This window comes from Micrasema longulum, unplaced genomic scaffold (assembly GCF_059751315.1).
Source record: "Micrasema longulum isolate JH-2025_06_02 unplaced genomic scaffold, ASM5975131v1 h1tg000490l, whole genome shotgun sequence".
NCBI lineage: Eukaryota > Metazoa > Arthropoda > Insecta > Trichoptera > Brachycentridae > Micrasema > Micrasema longulum.
In genome coordinates, this window is record NW_028277687.1 from 415,550 (window position 1) to 439,463 (window position 23,914).

At 29.5% G+C, this 23,914-nt stretch overlaps 1 protein-coding gene across 17 annotated transcripts in view; it reads left to right on the forward strand.

Moving 5' to 3' along the window:
* LOC148281159 (transient receptor potential-gamma protein-like) overlaps window positions 1-23,914 on the forward strand; it is a 369,353-nt gene that overhangs the window by 19,101 nt on the left and 326,338 nt on the right. The gene's annotated exons all lie outside the window — the stretch shown is intronic.

The following is a 23,914-nucleotide window of genomic DNA, read 5'->3' on the forward strand; positions in this document are numbered from 1 at the left end:
CCCATCATCTCTGTTTATATCGTCGGGATGTTTGTAAATCTCGATAGTTTTTATTAACAATCGAATTTTGTGACTCTTTGGTCTCCCTAAGATTATTGCCTCAAAGTCCGATTTCTATCTGGTAATTTTTCTGACAGTCATCCCGATGTACATCATTTTATCAGTTCTGATATTTGTTTTTGTTTTATATTATTGATATCTTCGATGGAAGAAAATTAACTATAGATAAATTATCTATGTCGAGTCGACGTGATCGATTTTGAAAAATCAATTCGCTCAGTCGACCCATAATGCTTACAGGATTCACCCGTGCTGCTCAGTGGCCTTTTTCTGTACCCTATTCGCTTTGTGAATTCGGTCGCATTGTATAGGAAGGAATGAGAGCGAAATACGATTTTGATTGGATTAGAGTGAGATGAATATATGACGAACAAACGAACTTACGAAACGAAATTGTCACAGAATAAGCCCCCTGGTAAGTGCACTATTTTCGTGTAATCTACTGTACGTCAAAGTGAGGTATGATTGTCTTTAATGTATGTACTCTGAAATATAAATTTCTTTCTAGGGTCAAGGTCTACTAATATAATCTCAATATAACAAATGTATATCAATGTAAAATAAAAAAAATATTATACAAAACCTTTCATATAACAAAAGCAAGGTGCAAATATTTTGCTACCCAAATAAAAACCTTTTGTATTGGGCAGTTTTCACAATTTAGCTTTTACTTTTACCTGAACTATTTGCTACATACTGGGTGGTCAAACACGTGACATAAAAAAAATACAGTGGGTAGAACACCCTAAGGGCTGTAATAAAATGGCAAAAGTTTTGAATAAATGTAAAACTGTTTCCGATATATGATTTCTTTATTGTTTTTTTTGTTGATTTTGCCACCGTCATTTGATTTTTTTTTCGGGATAAATATTTACGTTTTCGAAAAAAATACCAGTCTAGTTCAATCGGAAGTATTATTGAATTCATATTTTTAATTGAATAATAGTGTTTTTCAACAGCGCATCGGAGACGCTGACACTGATTTATTGTTTTATGATCTGGTGTAAAGGGACAGGGTTCGAACACTTTAACAATAAATAATCTTTCGTAAAATACAAAAAAAATAGTAACCAGTCTGAAAAATTTTTCTTCATCTTTTCAACACAAGAAGTGGTGGAGTGTTTTCATAGAAATTACTGCAAAAAAGTTACACTGTAGGTGTTTTTTGAAACTAAGTTGCTTTTAAAGTCAGAAGTAAAATACAAAACTATTTTAGATAATTGTAAGTAAAAAAAAAAATGATGAAAAAAAAATTTTGGAAATAGTAAATATCGTATTTCAAATATCAAAAATATCCAAACATAATAATTCAGATGACAGTAGCAAAATCAAGTAAAAAAATTTTTTTTTAAAAATAACTTAGAAATGGTTCACAATTTACTCAAAACATTTTAACGTTTTTTACAGCCATTGGGGTGTTCTACCCTCTGCGTTTTTTTAAACTCAAGTATTTGGCTATCCTGTATATCAACAAACCCTACGCATACTATCGAATCTACATTTTGCGAGATTTATTGAAATACAATAGACACATGTTTGGCTACAGTATCTGATAGCTACATAAAAAAAAGAGTTATTTCTGTTTTCTTGGTAATTTCGCAAAATACAGATTCGATAGTAAACGTAGAAACCGTCGATATATCTACACAAATAACATCAACTAACCCTGATGATTGACGCTGCTATGCAAACTGAAACGCCAGAAAAGAGTACAAACAACACACGGCACGAAAACCCGTAAATGAATATGTTAAAAAGGGGAAAAAAATTCGAAGCCCTAAGGTCAAACCGCACTAGAGTGGCACTGCGCAGCGCGTCGTGGCAACACAAAATATCATTTCTATATTTTTGAGAAATTTTCTTTATGAATTCGTATTATAATATTTTTTTATTAAAACTTTATATTTTTATTTCGACATGTTTCACAATTCAAATTGCTGGGCGTGTGTTACCCACATCATTTAAATTTACTATTCAATTTCCAAGATGCGCTTTCAGAGTACTTCTTCAAATCAAATATAAAATTGAAAATCTTTTCTTGTGTAAATATGTCAATTGTGTTTAGATTATATTGGAATATTTTACACGTTCAAAAATACAGAATGTGTTGCCTGTCAATATTTATATAGAAAAGTGTTTGTTTACAGGCGATCGTTTCATTCGAAACTGATGCCAACTGCACCAAGTTGATGAAAGATTTATAATAGTGTATATTTTATTTTATTTTACATTTAACAAAACAATTTATGACATGAATCAAATCGAATTATTAATCCGAATAAATACATTACATTCAAAAATATCCTTAAGAAGATTTATCAACAATACCTCAAGCGACGCGACATCCATCCAGATCCAAATTTTTATCTTTGACTAAATTTTTAGACTATGTTTGCGTTAATCAGTAAATAATTATTTACTTGGTTTACTCTTTACAAATTTGGATATAAATAACACACGGCAATATGAATGCAAATTTATAATGTTTAAATAAATGTCTGAAAAAAAACGTATTTTTTATGTGCTTTATAATGTTTTTCGTATTATTAGCTTAATTTTTAAGTAAAATAATAAAATAATTTTTTGGTAAAATTGAAATTATCCTAATAACTCCTTAGGGAGAAACCCAGCCACAAACTCAAAGTATTGTTCCTTTGTTAAGTTTTATTCTGTTTTATTTGACCAACAAAATTTACAATTGACAACAATTTTAATCAATTACTAGTTGTATTTCCCACATATTGCTAAATCTTAATTTAACTCCAATCACGAACTTTCCTAACAGAAAAATGAGCTGCTGATTAAGCAAACGAGTTCTACTTATATTGTATTTCCTCAAAATAATAATACTAACCTGATGTTATCATCTCCCATAAAGATATAAAAAATTGTACATTTAAACTTACCTAATAAACATAAACAGTGTTTTAAGTTTATTTAAATTCCCGCAGACAAGGATTGGATTCAACCCCCTAGAGAGTTGCCAATATTAACATATTACAATAGAGATATAGAACATTTTGGAGAAAGAAATATAGCAGTCTTATGCCATAGGGCTTATGCCATAGGGCTTATGACCTGTCATTGGCTGGTTTAAGTGGCCACTTAACACACTGTGTAACATTCACCGTTCTACCTGTATTCCAACATCCATATTCCTTCGATTCTTCTATCTGTTGACGTTCGTGAAGTTAAAGAGCTGAAACCTTTACTGTTGCGTTGGAGATTCATCTGATTAAATTATTTCACATGCATACTAGGCAATGCCTGAAAATATTTTTTAATTTGTATACCTCTTCTTAGACCAGGTAGATTTTTCAACAATATTTTGAATTTTAAGTTGTTTTTTTTTTATTAGATATTTAAAGCAATAAGTTTGTCTTTATTATTTGTAATCAATTGAGTTTTTCTACTGACATTTCTTGGTGAAATTGAATTGTAAATATTATAATAAAAATGCGTTTTTGGTTTTATTCAACTTTTATTTATAAATTTTAACAATGATCAGATATTATCGTGAATAAACATCGTCGGTCACGACAAATCCCGGTCAATGGTAATTATTTAAATAAAATAGTATTTTTATTATATAATTTATTGATTACTACAAAATTAATATGAAACAAAGTTGTTTCATATTTATTAAAATATTTTTTATATCCACAGGAATTTATTCAGGTCTGAAAGGATTAATCAAAAAAATTCTGGATGTTTTAATCAAAATATTTAATAATATTGCGTGTTGACTTTTTAAAAATTAATTTAATATCGTTTACAATTTATTACACCTTTCTATTTATTTAATTTCTATTTTACAACCCAGCAATCAAATCTATTTTTACGGAATATAGACTAAGGATTTGCTGGCAATTTCATATTTGATATGTTGAACACGTTTGCATTAATCCAAAAAAGTTTTCGTTTCCGGTTTTCTCGTGTAAGGGCGTAAGGTTATTTCTCTGTTTGGCGAACATGGCAGTTATATTCGGGGAAACTCTAGGAGGATGTTTCGACACTATTTAAATTCAAATATATGGTAATTTACACCGAAGTTTGGCGATAAGCCGGGAAATAGTGTTACTGGAGGTTTTAGTACCGCTGATCAGGGAAATAATGGATTTCAATAGCTATTAATTAGTGAAAGCATTTCTGGTCGTGTAATTTCATTAGAGTAGAGCATATTTTGGTTTGGTGGAGAATAATTTTCCAAAATAGATCTATCACTTTCTGATTTATTATTTATTTACCTAACTTTTTGTAAAAAATATTATTTGTACATTTGCGGGCTTATTGTCAAATGGTTATTTCTTCCAACTAACCAATAAAATTATAATTTTATTTTTATAATTCAAGTTACATAACGCATTCAATAAAAAATAAAGAATAAAAAGCCAAAGATATATAGAAATAGCAATAAACGTTATATTTTTTATTGAATCGGCATTCACTCCGTAACACTTCATTATATATTATTATGAAAATAAAACTTTGTTTTAAGTGTAACATAATTTATTATTTTACAAGAACAAAACTTTAGTTTCGGAAGAGCATTCCTCCCATCGACGGGTGATATAAAACGATGAGTTTTTAAATTGTGAAAAAAAAATTGTGGAACACTAATCACAAAGTTTTATTTTCATAATAATTTAGAAATAAACGTATTTGTTTATAAATTACCTTAGTTCAAAATTATTACTCAATGGGAAAAAGGAAAAAAGAGGAAAGAGGAAAGGAGGAGAGATTAAGGAAAAGAAAGGAGATGATTCTTCAGACGTGATTTAAGCAGAGATAATGTAGCAACATCTTTGATGGTGGATGGGAGATGATTCCACTTGTTCACATAAACTTGTTCACGAAACAGTGATTTTATTGAAATGAAAACTAAAATTCCACAAACGCTAATTATCATAATTCCCCTATCCGCACCCATCCCATTGGTGCATAAGGTACGGGATTGGTTGTCCAATCGCAGCGTATCTTGATCAGTTTTATTGCATAGAAGGTAAAGGTACGCTTCAGGTGCCTGTGCAGAAACAATAAAATATTAAAATATTTGAGTTTGTCCATATGTTCGTAGACAAAAGACTGGATTTCACCCCCTCGTGAATCATTAAGATTAACAAATCACAACAGGGATGGAGAATACCTTAAATAAAGGAATATGGAAGTCCAGGCATTTACAAAGCTTATGACCTGTCATTGGCTGGTTTAAGTGGCCACTTTACACACTGTGTAACATTCACCATTTTGCCTATGTTTGAACATCCTTATTTCTTTAATTCTTCCATTTGTTGATTCTAGTGAAGTTAAAGGGCTTAAACCTGTATTATTGTGAAGAGATTCATCTGACTTAACTTTACATACTTGGCAACGCCTGAAACCAATTTTTCAATTTTTAAACTACTTCTTGCACCAGTTGGTTTCATTACAATATTTGAGTTTGGCCAAATTTTCGTAGACGAAAGACTGGATTTCAGCGCTTTAACTTCACTAAAATCAACAAATAGAAGAGTTGAAGAAATAGGGAAGTTCAAACAAAGGCAAAATTGTGAATGTTACACAGTGTGTAAAGTGGCCACTTAAACCAGCCAATAACAGGTCATTAGCCCTGTAAATGCCAAGACTTCATATTCCCTTATTTAAGGTATTCTCCATCCCTGTTGTAATTTGTTAATAGAATATTTCATACAGAATCACCTTTTAAACCAATATTTCACATCAATTCTGCAGGAATCGAGCCCAGGACCTCGGGACAGGATTTTTTCTTGTAGTCATCGTCCAAAGTTGTGGATATAATTCACACACAGAACTGTATTCTTCATCCATCCGGACACGGACTAAATGCTTAGAAAACAATCATTTTTTTAGTTGATATCTTTGCGGAAATGAACGAATTGAAAAATAAAATGTTTATTTAAACGTTTAACAGTGAATTTTATGAAGTTTGTCGAAAGCTTAAATCTCACCCCCGCTACCTACCACTAGGAAAATTAAAACAATCTGAATTTGATGCCATAGGAAATGAAAGAGAAGTACTATAACGATTGTTGTAATTTTTTTTAAATTTACTTATACGGCACAAGTGCCTTTTCACAATATAAAATATTACATCATCATTCCGTTTCCACACCTAATGGTCCTAAAAGAACATTGCATCGGTACACCAATCGCCGTGTATCTTGATATTTTTTTTGTTAGATGAAGGTAAAATGATCAGTCTTGCGCTTCAGGTACCAGTCCAGTGACTATGAAATATTCTGGTGTGATTTTAAATAAACATTCCATATCCACCATGTCGGGAATCGAACCTTAGACCTCTTGAATGGTATGCAAACTCACTGACCATTATACTACGAGGCTAACATAAAATAAAATATTTTAGTATAATGTATTTTGTTAAAAATAAAAATTATTTGATCTTTATAACGGAGAAATACTCAATAAATTGCAAAATAGAATTTCACTGTTTTGTGTAAATTTCTGTTTAAGCTTGTTTATAAGAGAAAATGCAGTGATATATTAAAAAATCATGTATCTTTTTTAAAACATAATTTTATTAAAAACAGCGAAAGTTTTTATCTTTCCCAGCCTGAACTAGAAAAAAAAAGATATTTAAAATTAATGTTCTCCAGGGGACCCTTTGTACTTTCCTTGGATCTGGAAGGGTTAAAGGAAGTTCTTATTCAACAATATTTTGAGTTTGTCCAAATTTTTGTAGACAAGGACTGGATTCAACTCCCTGGGGATTGTAATATGTTAGTATTAACAGCTCCCTAGGAAATTGAATCCAGTTCTTGTCTACAAAAAATTAGACAAACTCAAAATATTGTTGATAAATCCACCTGGTTCATGAAGAAGTATAAATTATTTTTTTAAATATTTTTTCTTAGGCGTTGCTTTGAATGTAGGTAAAATAATTAAATTAGATGAATCTCATCGCATAAATAGAGGTTTCGGTTGTTTTACTTCACAGACATCAACAGATAACAGAATTTAAGAAATATAGATATTTGAATATGGGCAGAATGGTGAATGTTACACAGTGTGTAAAGTGGCCTCTTAAACCAGCCAATGACAGGTCATAAGACCTGTAGATGCCTTTACTTCTATATTACCTTCTTTAAAATATTCTACATCTCTGTTGTAATATGATAAATTCTTTTTTTAGTATGCTTTTCAAGGCTTGTGACCCGTCATTATTTGATTTCAGTTATTACCTTACGAAACATTTTCCATTCTTTTATCGGTTAATATTTCAACCACACGGTAATTCTCTTTTTTTTTAATATCACACCTGAAAAAGTGGTATTAATATAGACACTTTGTTGTTTTTTGTACGAATGTATAATATATCCATCGCATACTCTTATAAAGGTAACCTGAATTTATGAGTTATCATTTATGACTAACATATTCTGTTGGTTTTCATTCGTAACTGAACGATTTACGAACAAATGCTCCCGCTGTGACGTCTTTTGCCAAGGCTAAATAAAACAAGAGCCGTTTGTTACGAAAACAAAAAATACATCTCTTTACCCCTGATAAAAGAGATTGTGAAATCCAGCTGTGAATTTGCTATCTCATAATATAACACGTTGTTTTGTCCGAATCGCTTTTTGCTGTAGATTTTAATTCAAATAATCAAGGAAAAGGATTAGGAAGGTGTTTTTGCTGATGTGAATCCTGCATAATGGATTTGAGAGTTAAAATTTTAAACACTTTACAGTTAGTAAACATTTTAAAGTTAGCATATATTTTGGATAATTTCGTATTATTTCAATATTAATATTCGAATCAAACACTGATTTGAGTTTACTAATTTTATTTCTTAAAACAGTTGCCTGATTTTTTGTTTAAACAATTTGAAAAATAAAATTAGAAGACTCAAATCGGTATAGTTGAAATTAAAGATAAAAAAAAAGACATGACTTGGTCCCCGAACACAGTGGAAAGTTAACATTTATCTTTAATTTTATCTACAAAGTAAAATTAAGTTTTTTGCATTAAAAGCAGAACATGCGGACAATTTTTACTTCTGAACGTGGTCAATGTTCAATATTTTAGGTTACCGACGAAGATAATTTATATTTTCATGCAAATATACTCATTTTCGTACACAAATATCTGTTTTTCTTTGAAGACAGTCGAAGATAACTCTGTTAACTTCCTTTCGTAATCGGGGCCTTGGTACAATACAATATTTTGCATGTGTCTATACATGGATCCATATCCACGTGTACGAATTGTATTATCATGTTTTCCTAATAAATAACACAAATAATTTTAACTTAACGTGGGTACATTCGGTGCGTTTTATGTTTCAGGCGAATGTTTTTTTTTAAATGACTTTTAATAAAACAATTTCGTAATTAAAATTTTGTTGATTAATTTAATGTTTTCTAACAATTTGTTTGTAATATGTAAGTGGTCTCCTCTATCCGTGGCTAAAATGCTACCTCTTTAAAGCGCTTTTTTCATTTTATTTCGGCAATTTTTTTTCGAGATCGTTTTTGATCATCAGAATTGTAGTTGGTTTGCTGTAGTGCACCTTTTTTAATAAGATTTTTAATAAAAAATAATCGGGAATGGTCAAATCAGAGGATCGTTGAGGCCAGTCGATATCACACCTTTTGGCATTATTTGGCCGGGAACTCCGAAAATCGCATTGTTGCATGAGCTGTATGCGACGTGGTACGGTTCTATTGGTGTAGACTCAATTGATTCAATTTGTGTACAGAAAAGATATCCAACATGCTATGATCGTTTTCCGACATCTGCACGGCATCGTTGAGAGGTGTCCGGATGTTCACAAACACTACTCCTCGCCGCTGTATTTCTACATTTTCTTGTGTATGTTATATACGTTATTTTCCAGACTTTGTTAAATCTCGCAACGTATTTAAAATTTCAAAAACATTCATATCACTCTGAATATTTTAATTGCTTGGCACTGAAAAAATCACGGAATTTTTTTGCGTATATATTTATTTATTTATTTAAACGCCTTTTAGGCTTTTACCTGTTTTACATACAAATATACAAATAAAGATAGAAATAGCAAAAAATATATATGATTTTTAGAAGAAAACAAAAAATATTAAAAAATATCTTTACAGATCAGTATAAAAGTGGAAAGAACCGAAGGGAATTTTTGAATACGAAGACAGAAATGCATTTTACACAAAAAAGGAGCAAAAATAAAAATGAATTAAGAAGAGTAAGAAAAAAAAGAAAAAAAATCATCATTACATGTTATTAGAAAATATATGGGGATACATAATAATACATACATATATTGCAGTGGAGAACAGGAGTAAAATTTTTCGCATAGGTTTTATTTAAATAATCTTAAAATTAGAAGTTAGAAAAATACTAATTTAGAATACAGATATAAGTCAATAAACGGTAAACAATTGAAATCAACAAAGTATTATTTGGATATTACAATTTGAAGATAGTAAATTAATACACTGCCTTTTAAAATTCAAAGGTGTTATATTAAATATATCTACGTCATTTGTGTATACATTTGCAAATGTATGAATTCTCCTTATTGGGGAGTGTGCACTGTAGTTTGCTGTAGATACGTTTACATAGAACAGTTTATTATATCGGGTAACTAGTTGTAACAGTTCGGAGCAATCAAATATTGAATTTAATATTTTAAATGAAAATAACGAATCATTTAATTTTCTTTTATGTTTTAATTTAATTTTAGTTTATTTAAGTATGATAAATTAATATATTCAACTGAAATACCGAATTTAAAATTAATGAAACGTAAAAAAATATGTTAAACTCTTTCGATATTATTTATATGCACTTTAAAATACGGTGACCATATAACCGAGTTGTATTCAAGTTGGCTAGGTACTAAAGCAATGTATAAAATTTTCATTACATAAACTGAGTAAAAATCTCTGATCGTTCGGAACAGAAATCCCAGAGTTTTCATGCTTTTATTTCTTATGCTCTGTATAGTCTATTTTATTACATCTTATATGTTTTTATTTTCTCTTTTCTTTTCTTAAAAAATAAAATCTAGTTTCTTATGTTTAACTCAATTTTATTCTTATCTTTTACTAAACTTAATCTTTATTATTACTTACATTGATTTTACACACTTATTTTATATAATTTATGAAATATTGTGGAATTCTATAATATGTATTAAGAACGTTAGTAATGCTTACTTTAAAAATGTATGTTTTTTATTTTTTCTTGTTGAACTTCCAAATAAATAAATTAATTAATTAAATTTTTTTTTTTTTAAATATGTTTAATTTTTCATTGAATATAAAACCAAGATCGGTCATTTAGGTCATTCACTCCAAATTCATAGAATTTATGGTGTAGTTGGAAGCTATTGGATTTTAATTTCGGCAAAAAGTCAAAACTTTTATTTGTCAACATTGAGGAATAAATTGTTCCTTTCACACCATACATTCAAACCATTTAAGTTAGATTGCAGAGTTACGCAATGAACTATGTGTGTTACCTCTCTTTGTATTTGTATATCATCAGCAAACAGAAAAATTTCATTAGCTCGGAAACATGATGTTATGGCGTTTACAAAAATCATAAACAATATAGGACCAAGATGACTACCTTGCGGAAGACCGCTGGTTGCAGAGAAGCAATTTGACAACGAATTTTATGTTTTTTTTTTATCATTTCAACACTTTGTTGCGGCGTTAGATACTTCATAATAACTTGTTGTTAACTAGTCTTCCCATATGCAAATATGAGCTGACAAATGACAACTAAACCAAAATGGCGGCCAGGAAATATCCGCCTCAAACAAATTATTAATAAATATATTTTTTCTATTTATTATACTTTCTCTGTCTGGCTTAAAACGATATAATTTCTCTTGCACTCGCTAAATGTCGAACCAGTGCGCAGTGTCTTTGCCATTGGACAATATTACAAACCATCTCGTATTTTTAGCGTATTGTCGCGGGAGGCAAAATTATCAGTTCACAGTGGAGTTCTAGTGCCATATATAATGTATGGGAGCGAAATATGGAATTAAGAAATAATGATATATACAAAACATGTACGTACTTAAAAAACACCTAAATAAAACAGTTCTTACAGTACGTGTGACGTGTGACGAGTGATATGTGATGTTATTTTATTGAATTTTTATTTAAACTTTTGTGTTATAATATATAATATCCCCTCATACCAGCACTTTTGCTGATTGGGAATATTTCGTACCAATAAAATATGTAATAAAATTTAATATGTAAAATTTAAAAACCTTGTATTTTGTCATTAATAAATAAACAAATGAATGATGAAAGTAGGTTAAATGCGGTGGAAAGGCGATCCCTCGGGCAAATGTGTGGTAAAACGATGTAGGATAGGTGCACAAATGTCGAGATCCGTGAACTATGTAAGGCTGAGACATGCATTATCGACAGAATCAAGAAAGGGGTGCTGCGATGGTTTGGACATGTAGAGCGAATAGACAGCAAAAGAATGGCTTAAAAGATCTACGATTCGAATGTTGATAGATGCAGAAAACGAGGAAGACCGAGAATGACATGACACGACCAAGTACATAAAATACTTCAAGAGTAGGAATAGTCGGCATGCGTGCTTGAAAAGATGTATGAATGTAGAGGAAGCGAGGTATGTATGCAAATACAGTGATGTATCGGTCTAACCTCTCTGCCTAACCCTACGGAGAAACGGCGTGATGGTTTATTTGTTTGTTCTTCGAAAAAAAACATGTAAGAATATTTTTTGTAAGCCCATAAAATATTCTTGTTAATTATAATGTTTTGTTGTCTTTTCAATGGCACAACACAGTTATTATTTTTAATGAGATATAAAAACATTATTTGTGACATAAATGTTTTTTTTGTTTAATAAATCTTCATTGTATTCTTGTTAAGTAAAAAATAAATATTCAGATTTTCTTTCCAAAGATTTGTAAAGAAACGAGATATAAATTTTCAACATGTTTACGACCATAATACTTCCATTTTCACATAATGTCTATCTCGTCTGGTGCCAAAAACTCGGAACTCAATATCCCCGTTTCAGAATATAATCTTTTATCAGTATTTTGCAAATAATATATGCATCACTACCGAAAAATTCTCAGAAATATTCTTAAAGGGTTTTTTTTTATTTGTGAGAAAAAACTGTTGTTTTGTGAATAAAATATGTAATATTCAAGAAACTTGAATTTTATTATATTGTTTATACCAACAAAAAAAAATATTTTTCGTTAGATTTAAAAAACATGCATAATAAGTCAATTCAAAATTGTTTACTAAATGTTATTTAATATTTGACTTTAACCACTTTTCGATGGTTTTATTGGTGTCCTGACATGACGAAGGGACGGGTACGTCTCGAATCCGGTAGACATAGAAAACTCGATAAGTAGTTAAATACAAATATTTTATCATATGTAGTAAAATGTTTAACCACAAAGTTAATGCTTTAAATATTTCAAATACAAAGTTGTTTTTTTCTTATAAATGTAAAAAATTCTCAATTTTCAGCAATTTTTTTTTTATTTATTAAAAACCCCTAAATTAACATCGTGGTTTACACAAATAAAATATTTACAAATACAAATCACTGTACAAAAAAAAAACACTACAGCAAAAACTAAAATATTCGTTAAATTTTCAATTTATTATATTAAAGGACGATGGACTCCATCATCAGCGGTGAGATATAAAATAAGTCTTAATCATCAATGAATTAATTTACAGGGGGCCTTACTTATAAATCGGGTAAAAAGTTAAGCTTGAGAATAGTGGTAGAATGATGATGGTATAGCAAAAAGTATTACTTATAAACCTCGCATAGAGTTAAACTCTGTTTAAATCTGGGATAGCGACTATAGAAACTTATACCTGCACATTATGTGGCATAGCGCTGGAATATGCACGCGATCTGTCAAAAGTTATATTTTTCGGTAGTCAAAATGGATAGTTTATCAGTTTTTTTTTTCAATTTTAAACAATTTTGAAGTCCTGTGACCTTTTTAATGGGATTCAAATGATTTTGAACTATTTTTTTTAATAATATCTGAAATGTTATATGTTTTTATGTGTTTTAATTAAGTGATAAAAAAAGAAACACGAATAAACTATAGAATTGGTTTTTAACTTCTCTTTTACTTCCTAATTTTGATTTTTTTTTTCTAACGGTTTTCTCTATGTTCTCGATTACACTGACAGTAGTCTTGATTTGACTTTGACGTTTGTTTGTGTTGTTTTAAAGGTTACTGCGCACGCGCACATATCAGTGTTGACTGTTTAAAAAAATGAAGCATGAAATAACCTGTGAATTGTTATTCTAGGTAAAAATATTTTTATAAGTAAGCTTTTTTTTATATCGGTTACAAATAGTTAAACCGGGTATAGTTATTTCTTTATATAAATCTTCTATAATAAAATCTAATAAGTAAGGCCTAAGCCGTTGCATATGTGTAACTGGTGAATATAATCGATAATTAGTGTTATGATGATGAATGGAAAAAAAAAATCTTGAAAGTTTTATCGGCGTTTTAGTTTTACGTTGGTTCGATTATATTACTTTAATGCATCATTAGAACTTATAATTTTGGATAATGAGAAAGGTTTATAAATAAAATAATTGTTTATAAATTTATTTCACTCCCGTCAGCACTGATTTAAACAATTCTTATAACACATACAAGTTCAAGCTTCTTTTACCGTGTATTTTTAGAATAAATTATAAAATACTGTTCAAATTAATGCGTCTACCAAAATACACCCAAAGTGCACAACTCACTTCCATTTTCCACTTCTTGATAGATGTATGAGTATGTTCTAATTGTCCTTAATTTTTTACTCTTTTTGATTTGATTTGGTTTGGTTTACAAGTAATGAAAAATCATATTCAAAATACAGAAATATTTTCATTAAAAAGGACACTACTTATTTATCATCAAACACATGTAAACACAAATACACATTTAAACTCCCATACTGCGGGCTAACTGTTTGTGACACCTGATTTTTATCATTCGAACTTATATCAATCTTACATTTTCTTTCTATTTATATAATATAATGTAGGTGCACATAATAGTATGTTCATTTTGCACCAACGCACGCGTATTGTCATACCTACCCTTGTTTATTTTTGACAATACATCGTATGCACTGCATCTTGTGGTTACCTACCGTGTTATATGGGACTCGTTGCATATTATTCATTAAATATGAACCAATATTTTTTGTACTAAAATTCTTTATTCAGAATAAGGTTTTGACACTTACTACACTTTTTAAAAATACTATCAAAACATAATATTACAAAAAAAATAAATTAAAAGGTTTCGAATGTAGGTATAAAGTATTTATTTTTATTTTCTTTATAGTTAAACTTCTTCCCTAGTTCTCTCCTATACACGTTTTAAATTACTTTTTTTATTTACGCACTAACACAAACACACCCTTACACATTCATTCACACACATTCATATACACATACATGAATACAAACGTCGCACACATACAATTTTATAAACTCTTTTCATATGTATTATGTATTATTAGACTAACAGTGGATTTTTTTAATTGGCTATTGCTAATATTTAATATAAAAGTTAAAAATAGTTAAAACTTATTTTTGGTGTAAATAGCTGTAAAAATCCCAAATAAATAATTCAAATTACCAATGTAAATTATTAACAATAAATATAAATTAATGTGAAAATCAATTTATTTATGAAAACGCATCTTTTAAACACTTCTTAAACCCGAAAAATCCATTATCAATCTCTGTGTTTTCAATACTGCTTTATGTACGTATAATCCGCACATTCTTGATATTGGATCGAAGGACACATTATTTTTGAACAAATCTTTTTTATGTTTGTTGCTGAAAGTATCTTATTTTTTAAATTATGTGTTAACTAATGTAAATGAATTCCATTACTGGAATGAGTTAATTTCGTTATCTTGTTTAAGGTTTTTGTATCAACCTACTTTTCTAATGGAGTTCTGTTTACATTCTCCTTTAATACGATATTACTATTCAAGGAATGCATTTGCAACTAAAGCGAACAAAACAAATGAACGTCCCAGCAGATCCAATCTCATCTTTAACCATCAATTTAAAACTTACTGAAATAGACAGGACTAGGATTGCATTGCTAACTTGCTCTTTCTTTGAGTAACATCTTATTAGAATCCAAGTTCCAACATTTAAAATGATACGTTAATTTTAAAAAAAAGTAAATAAAACAACTTTGTTTTTTACCACTAATTTTTATTTTTCACCGACCGTTTTCAAAGCAAACAAGCTTCTTCGTCAAGGTTTACGCAACTAATGAATTGATTCCTTTTTTTATTTCTATCATGTTCACTAAATACTACACTAGGACCCAATAAATCAAGTGGTTTTTTCCTTACACGGGTGGTAATTTGATATCATGATTTTCGAAGTAATACAGGAGAGGACTAAAAGAAATATTGTTTATTTGGTTATAAATTATAGTTCTCTTATTATGAATCGCTTTTTTAACTTCTAATATCTCTAAGTTGTCTTATTTTAATATTTTATTGTCAACATGAAGTACTTTTAATCCAGTGTCTTTAATGAAGTTATGATTATTTTCTATCAGATGATTTGCGAATTCAGAAAAAATATTATTTTTTCAGCATCTTAAGTGTTCTTTTACTCTAATATTAAAGTTTCTTTTAGTTTTTCAAATGTAGATTGAATCGCAATCATTACACTTTAATGGTAAGTTAATTCATAAATTGATAAGTTAATGGTTTTTATAAAATATCTCCCAGTGTAGTTTGTTCTTAATACCTTTTTATGTATACTTACTTATTCCTCCTATCATTTCGATAATTATTTCATTCAGATTCTTCTTTTTTTTAAACATTTTGTACATATTTAATGTTTGTTGGACATTCTTGTGCAACAAACATTAAATATTTACAAAATGTTCAAAATGCACTTATCAAATTGATTGCACCCAATTATATACACAATCAGAGAAATAATACTCCATTTATGTATAATAAATTAAATGTTTTACCAGTTAAGGGTATTTCATGAAGCAAAATTATTATCCAACAGATGTTCAGCTTGATATATAAAAATAAACTTAAACACATCTATCTAACAAGATTTACATCTGTTGATGGCGTTGTTGTACCAAAATTTCAAAATTAATATGGACAACGTAAGTTTGATTATATTGTTCCAAAAATATTTAATATATTGCCATTTGACATGAAAACATGTCATAGTAAAAATAAAATTATGTTTTTATTACGTAAGTGGTTAGTAGACAGAACGTTCCTATATTGATTTATTATACATGTAAAACTTTTTTTTTTATCTCTCATTGAATACATTTTTGTTATTTTCTAATCTCATCTCAACACCGACTTTTTTATCGCTTTTGAGACGTTCACGTCTCGTTAGATGTCAACAATGGACGTTAGTGTTAGATACTAACAGCATGTATCCTGTCAGCAAGTTAGTTTTATGTTGTTGCGCAACTTCTACCATGCTGAAGGTGTGTAGTAGGCATTGCATGAAAAAGTTGGAAAGAGGTCGTACACATAAATTGAATTAATTATAAGGATTCATCATCATCATTATCATTCCCTTTCCTCACCTAATGATGCATAGGGCACAGCATTGGTACACCAATTGCAGCGTGTCTTGATCGTTTTTGTTACATGAAGTTACGATGACTAGTCTTACGCTGCAGGTACGAGTTCAGGGACTATGAAATACTTTAGTGTAAAAACACCCCTTTCAATCAATATTTCATATCAACTATGTCGGGAATCGAACCCGAGAACTTTTGCATGGTAGGAAAACGCGCTGTCCATTACACCACGAGGCTGATAAGGAATTTTTGGATTCACTTATTTTTTAAATTTAAGCAGTGAAAATAAGTATTTAAAGTAATGAAACAATTTTTTTTTTGTAATGCAAAATATTCATTTCAATGCAATTTAAATGACAAATAATTTCAATCGTAATGTTTTTTTTTTTGTATTCAACAATATTGGCTTTGCTCAATGTTTCAAAAATGAAGATCTTTTTCTAAAAAAATACGCCGTAACACAAGGGTTTTTCTTGTTACATCTTTCCCTTTCGAAACGTTTTTAGAATAAAATTTATATGCTAGGGTGGTTCCATAGATAAAAAATATCCCAACACTTTACTCTCGATCAAATCGTAACGCGTGTTGAATGCAAAATCTACTTTCAAGAAAGTGATTATCATAGATCAGCACGAAGACAAACTCTACGTGGTTCTTGTTTTAGATCGTCCATTCCATTTATCTAAAGAGGGTCTTTTTACATTCATTATGACAGCGAACTAGATTCAACTTGCTTGAAGATTGATAACACTTAGTAAGGGTAAGAACTTTCCGCCCTCTTATTAGTTGTAGGGTCTGTGATTTTATATTTATTTATGCGCCCGCGCCCTATGGGCTTTTACATTTATTAGCAATACATTTGAGTGCAGCAACGTAAGATAAGTATAAAAATTAAACGGAGCCCACAATACATAACAAACATAGAAAGAATTGAAAATGTTCAACGAAATTTTTTTAAATACCTAGATTATAAAAACAATAAAAGACTTTGTACTTACAGCCAATCTGCCAAACAAAATGGATTTTTTACCCATGAAAAAAGACGCACTGTATCTGAATTATGCTATTTACAAAAATTATTAAATAATAAAGTAGACTCTTTTAACCTACTCTCCAAAATTAATCTTGATGTCCCCTTCGCGTGACAAGAAATAAGTATTTATTCCATCTGCCAGTCTGTAGCTCTAACTATGCACAACACTCTTTTCTCTATCGCTCTTGCTCTAACTATAATACCTTTTTTTTCATCTATTGATATATTTTACACACCCCTTAATTTATTTAAAAATAAATTAAGACTTATTATTTCTGGCTGCGATACGATCCCACTTACTATCTGATGATGTTGACACTTACACACACCGGAACACTTACTCCCACACTAATACACATAAACACACATTTACACTTACTCTCATACAAATACACATAAACACACCATTTTGTTGTAACAAAATTTAATAATATTTATGATTCTTATTTAGAAACTTCGCTGGTCTGTCTTTAAACCGTATTTTTTAAAAATGTTTTTATATCATTGTCGACTGTTTGTTTTTTTTAAATAAATAAATAACATAAAAAAGACTAAAAGAAACAATAAGTTATAATAAGAAAATGTACCCACGTAGGTATATGGGTATACAGTAAGATATTAAATATATTTATATACATGAATATACACATATACATACACATGCATATGCATACACACACATATTTATACATACACAAGAATTAGGTAAATTTAGTAAATAAATAATATTATTAAGAAATTTTATTCACATCAATTTATAGGCTTAAGAATATTTAACCTATAATTATAAAAAGACAAACGAAATATATCAACAATGTTTTGAGTTTATCCAAATTTTTGTAGACAAGAACTAAATTTAACCCCCTAGAGAGCTGTTACTATTAACATATTACAACCGACATGAAGAACATTTAACAGAAGGTAATATAGAAGTCCAGGTATCCACAGGGCTTATGACCTGTCATTGGCTGGTTCAAGTAGCCTTTTTACACACTGTGTAACATTTACCATTCTACCTATAATTGAACATCTTTATTCCTTCGTTTCTTCCTTTTGTTAACGTTTGTGAAGCTAAAGAGCTGAAACCTTTATTGTTGCGGTTGAGATTCATCTGATTGAATTATTTCACCTACATACTAGGCAACGTCATAAAATATTGTTCATTTGTTATACTTCTTGGATTCATCAACAAATAAAATCACTCCTTTAGTGCCATAATCCAGTGAAAAAATACGGTACCTAATACATTTGTATGAAGAAACGTTAGACCGTGTTTCCTCTTAAGGGTATACTTACAAAACTTTACATAATAACGCTTTTACGTTACAATAAAAATCAGATTTGGTTTCTTAAATAAAACCATTGACCTATTAATACACATAAACGCACCCTTAGACTTTTTTTGTATTGCTGTTGTTTTTCTGGATAAACAAAATTGAATTAAAATCATTATTTGAAAAAATCATACCGACGCGAGGCTTTCATACAAGTCACCAAATGATAACTTTCATAATATGCTATTAGAACCGCTTATTTGAAAGTTATTAACTACTTCAATTTAATCAAGTCGCAGCCAAAGGATTTTAGAACATTTAACAATTACAAAACCACGAAGTTAGAAAGTATAACTACTTCCCTTCGATAGAAAAGGACAGCACAAAGTATTTGTTCAGTTCATTCATAAAGACATTGAGTTCCTTTGTCAAAATAGAGTTTATCAACCACTCTACACATTCTCTAAAAGATGAGAATTCCACAAATATCAATCTTTATCGTTTGATAGTTTAATGGGCAAAATAACTCTGTGGTGGAATAAAACATCAATATTATTTTTAATGTGATACTATTTTGGATCATTTTATTTACGCTACGAAATTATTGAAACGGAGTTTTTAATAATTTTACTGATATTTTTTTTTCTCGGTAAAGCTTAGAGTATAGTCGTAGTCTGGCATACAAACATTGTGTTTTAGTGCCAGACCGCGAAACTTCAAAAGAACATTCCATATAATTAATTTTATAATTTATTTATTTTTAACTGTTTAAGGTGTTTTTTTATGGTTTTTTTTATGGTTTCAAAATGGAATAAACGTTTTTTTAATTTTTTTATTTTAGAGTTTTTGAAAAAAAATTGTTAGAAATTTTTTATAGTTTACTTGTGAGAAATGTTCCTCTGAAGTTTTGCGGTCTGACCCTGAAACATCGTGCACCACAATCGTAAAAGAACCGCAATAATTTTTCAGTTACATGAATCATAATTTAAATACGTCTTCTATTATTTTTGTCTACGTCAATATATTATTTGTTTATTGATTTTTATAATCATACATAAGCATGCATTTTTGAATATTTTTTGTTTTTAAAAATTCACCAAAAATACAGTTGCCAGAAATCGAACCCAAGACGGCAATGATAGGCAAACGCACCAATTACTACACTGCGAGGCGAACTTTTCCACTGAATTTCCTTTTTTAGGATTTTTAACTAAGAATAGCTATCGAGTCACAAACACTCATTCAGGATTCTGGTTGTGTTTTACAAACAGTATTTTTTATTTCCTCGGACGCGGAAAACCCCAAAACTAGTACCAAAATTCATGATTTAAGTCATGAAAATAACATTTGTATGGTCATATTTTAGATGTCAATTTTTATTATTGTATTACAAACAATGGGTTTATGAGGTGTTCTTTATGTCCAAAGAAAATTCTCGTAGGCTATTTATGTAGAACTGAAAAGGTAGGAAAACAGGTAACCCAAACCCATGTACAAATGCGGATTCAAATCCGAACAGTATTAGGTACTCAAACGTAAAACGTAGCCAACCCTTCCTACTAACTCTGATCTAAATCTCCGAGCTTGAAGGATTTTGCACATTTTGGACGCATTTAGGAAACGTATATAAAAGTGAAAGAAAACTTTTAAATATTTTTTAAAACGTTAAATTGGAAAATTAAGCGGTGTTTGAAAAATAACGATAAAATAATATTCTGATCATTATCCGAACTGTTATCTTTTATAAATATTTTCCTTTTATTATTCACTTAAATCTATTGGGTTGAAAATATTTTTTTAGGAAAAACCCACTAAGCTTCCATTTTAGAAGCTTGTCTGCAGATAAGAAAGGAAGGGTATGGAAGTAGGTTATAAAAAGTACACAACACCTAGACCAGTTGAGGAAAAATATTTCTTGTATTTTTTTCTTGCATCTCGTGACGCCAGTTTTATAGTTGGCCGTATTACTAAGAGCAGTATATATTAATAATTAGATATTACTCTTAAAGTTGAGTCCAATCCTGTAGAAAAAATGGATTCAGCGCACATGTACAACGAAACGCAGCAATAAGGCAGCCTCCAATTAATATAATGCAATGTAAAACGTTCCTAAGGACATACAGCATATTCACCTATTAAAATTTAGCCCAAATTTCAAGACATGGATTTCGGTCATGTTTTAGATTGTTCACAGCCTCACTAAGTCTGCTCTGCGTCAATTATTAAAAATCTTTTAAAGACAGCGTTAAACTGAGAAATTAAGGTAGGTATAACAACTGTTTGCCATATATAAGTTTTTTTTTAATTAATTTTTTTTTTAGTTTTTAAAAATGTGTAAATTTAAAAAGTAAAATAAACATTATTAATAACTATAGGATAGGCATGCGTATTTTTCACACAAAATATATGTACAAAAATTTAAATAGAAAAAATTTAATATAAAATAAAAATAAATATAAAGCCTTGTTAAATATTAGCCATTGAGTTATTTTTTTCTTATATCTTTTTTCAACATTTTTTTTTAAGATCTGCTTAGGAATCTTATTGAAAATTTTTGGAATTCTATAATGAAGTGTTCTTTGGCCAAAAACATTAACCACACATTCACAATTTAAAATAGTTTAATTGTTTATTTTTAAAGATACATATATACCACTAACACACATATGTAACAAATCTAAACCTACCGTATTCCTACTGAAGACAAAAACAACTATCTTTTTTTTAGGCTCCTCTATCAATGGGATATTCACAGCACACGTACGGGCGCTTGTATATAGATGGTTAAAAAATTACAAAAGCAAATAAAAGCTGAATGTACAGTTATTTTTACTTAAAAAAATATTGAATAGTGTAATGCGTTTTACGAATTAAATTAATTGTACATAGTATCTAAAATGTGGTGAATTATTTTTATTTTTTTAGGCGAATAAAACATTTGCACCCAGTACAGTGCAGTGATTGAATTTTTGCTGAATTCACAATTGTTTTTGTTAAATGTTCTCAAACAAGGGGTTTTCTAAGCTGAAGTTTAACAGAATTTCAAAAAAACGAACTATTTTTACCATCACGTTAATTTGCATTAAAGGGTTTAGCTACATTTTCCATAGGCTCGCTCTTGTAATTTAACGAGCGCGGAAATAAAAGCGGTAATGAATATTAACCAAGGTTCGGGTATAACGATTAACCCAAATCATTTCTCATCTCACTGTGCTATTTCAATTTTGGATTTAACCGCCGCGTCGCGTCGCGTCGGTTTTAATGGCACAAATTTCGCGTGGAAGGAAGCTGAGCTGTAAGTTTTGTGGATAGAGCTACTCTGAGCGCTAATTTAACGCTATTTGAGCAGGTTCATCAAAAGTTTTGCAGTTACCCGATGCTATTGAAAAATGTCTGCTAGATTTTTGGTACTTTGACCTTAGAAATACAATAAGACAGAGATATGTCTGCACCGTTCAATGCAGAGTCGGGTCCGTGACAGGGCAAAAACCCCGAACGCGATGCACACGAGAACGGCCATCGCGCAGTGGAAATAGTATCAGTTACACCCTGAAAGCTATTTTTAAGTGAGTTTTGTATTTTCTTACAGTGCACATCCGTGACTTGCGGATCTCAAGTTTCAAGGGTCGTAGTATAACACATTTTGATTTTACAATTTTAGGACAATAAATAAACTCTTGACTCACGCTTTACATTTTCCTCTCATTTTAATAACATCAAAGAAAAAGTCCTAAAGATGTTACGATTCATATACAGAATATGTTAACCTTTTAAATATGTTTCATCGATAATTTGTTTGTACAATTTATTAGTTCGTAGTAATTTGGAATTTGGATGTGTAGTCTGGTCACCACATTACATAACTCACATTTATTTCATTAAATCTTTGCAAAAAAAAAGAAGATTAATTTATATTCAATTAAGTTTGTAATGCAATCTCTTTTTTTTCAATTAATTACATAATTAAATTGTATTTTTATAAATGAGTATATTCTCATTATATATCTTGATTTTTTTATAACAATTTGTCTTCTTTCATGCGATCACTTAATCAAATTCAACTATTACCATCTCTCTCCCTCTTCCTATTTAACCCAGTCCAATATTATTTTGTGCTCTCTCTTTTAAATTTATACTGTATTATATTACTATACTGTAATTATATTTCGGAGTTCTGTTCTTTGAGGTAGTATATTATATTAATGGTTTGTCAGTATTTAAATTTTAAAAAATCTAACACCATAAAAATATTACTTTTTTAAATCACACCATGTAATGTATACTGGTAAATGCATTAATAGAAATCATTAAAAACAACTTCAACAAAAATATGTTTTTCAACAATCAGCAATGTAACATTCTGAAATATTTTTATACATTAAAAGTACTGAATCAAAATTAACAGGTAAACGTGAAATTTCGATTATTTAAAAAAAATATATATTTTTATAAAATTACGATTTTTTGTAGTATTTAAAGAGGCAAATATTTTTTTATCAAAAAGAGTCTATTAAACACACCATTGCGGCCCTGCCTCAAGAAGGTTCCATATTATAGAAAGATATAAAGTTTTATAGAGAAAATCAACGCGAACCTTGTATAGACAAACGACCACCATCTCCCGACAAAAATAAAATGTCTCAAGTCGTTTATTCATACGACTTTTTCATGACTTTTAATCTTAACTGTTACAAAAATTACTTTTTTAAATACAAAACATATCTCAGGAGAATCTGTACCCGAATAACGATGTACACTTTATATTCGTTATAACCATGTAGGTACAAATCAGGTACTTTTTTTTTCTTCTTCTTTATTTAGGCTTTTTACCAAAACATGATAATATCGGCCGAAAACAAGATACATAATATTTTTGCTAATGATTACAATTAGCATCTTATAAACAAC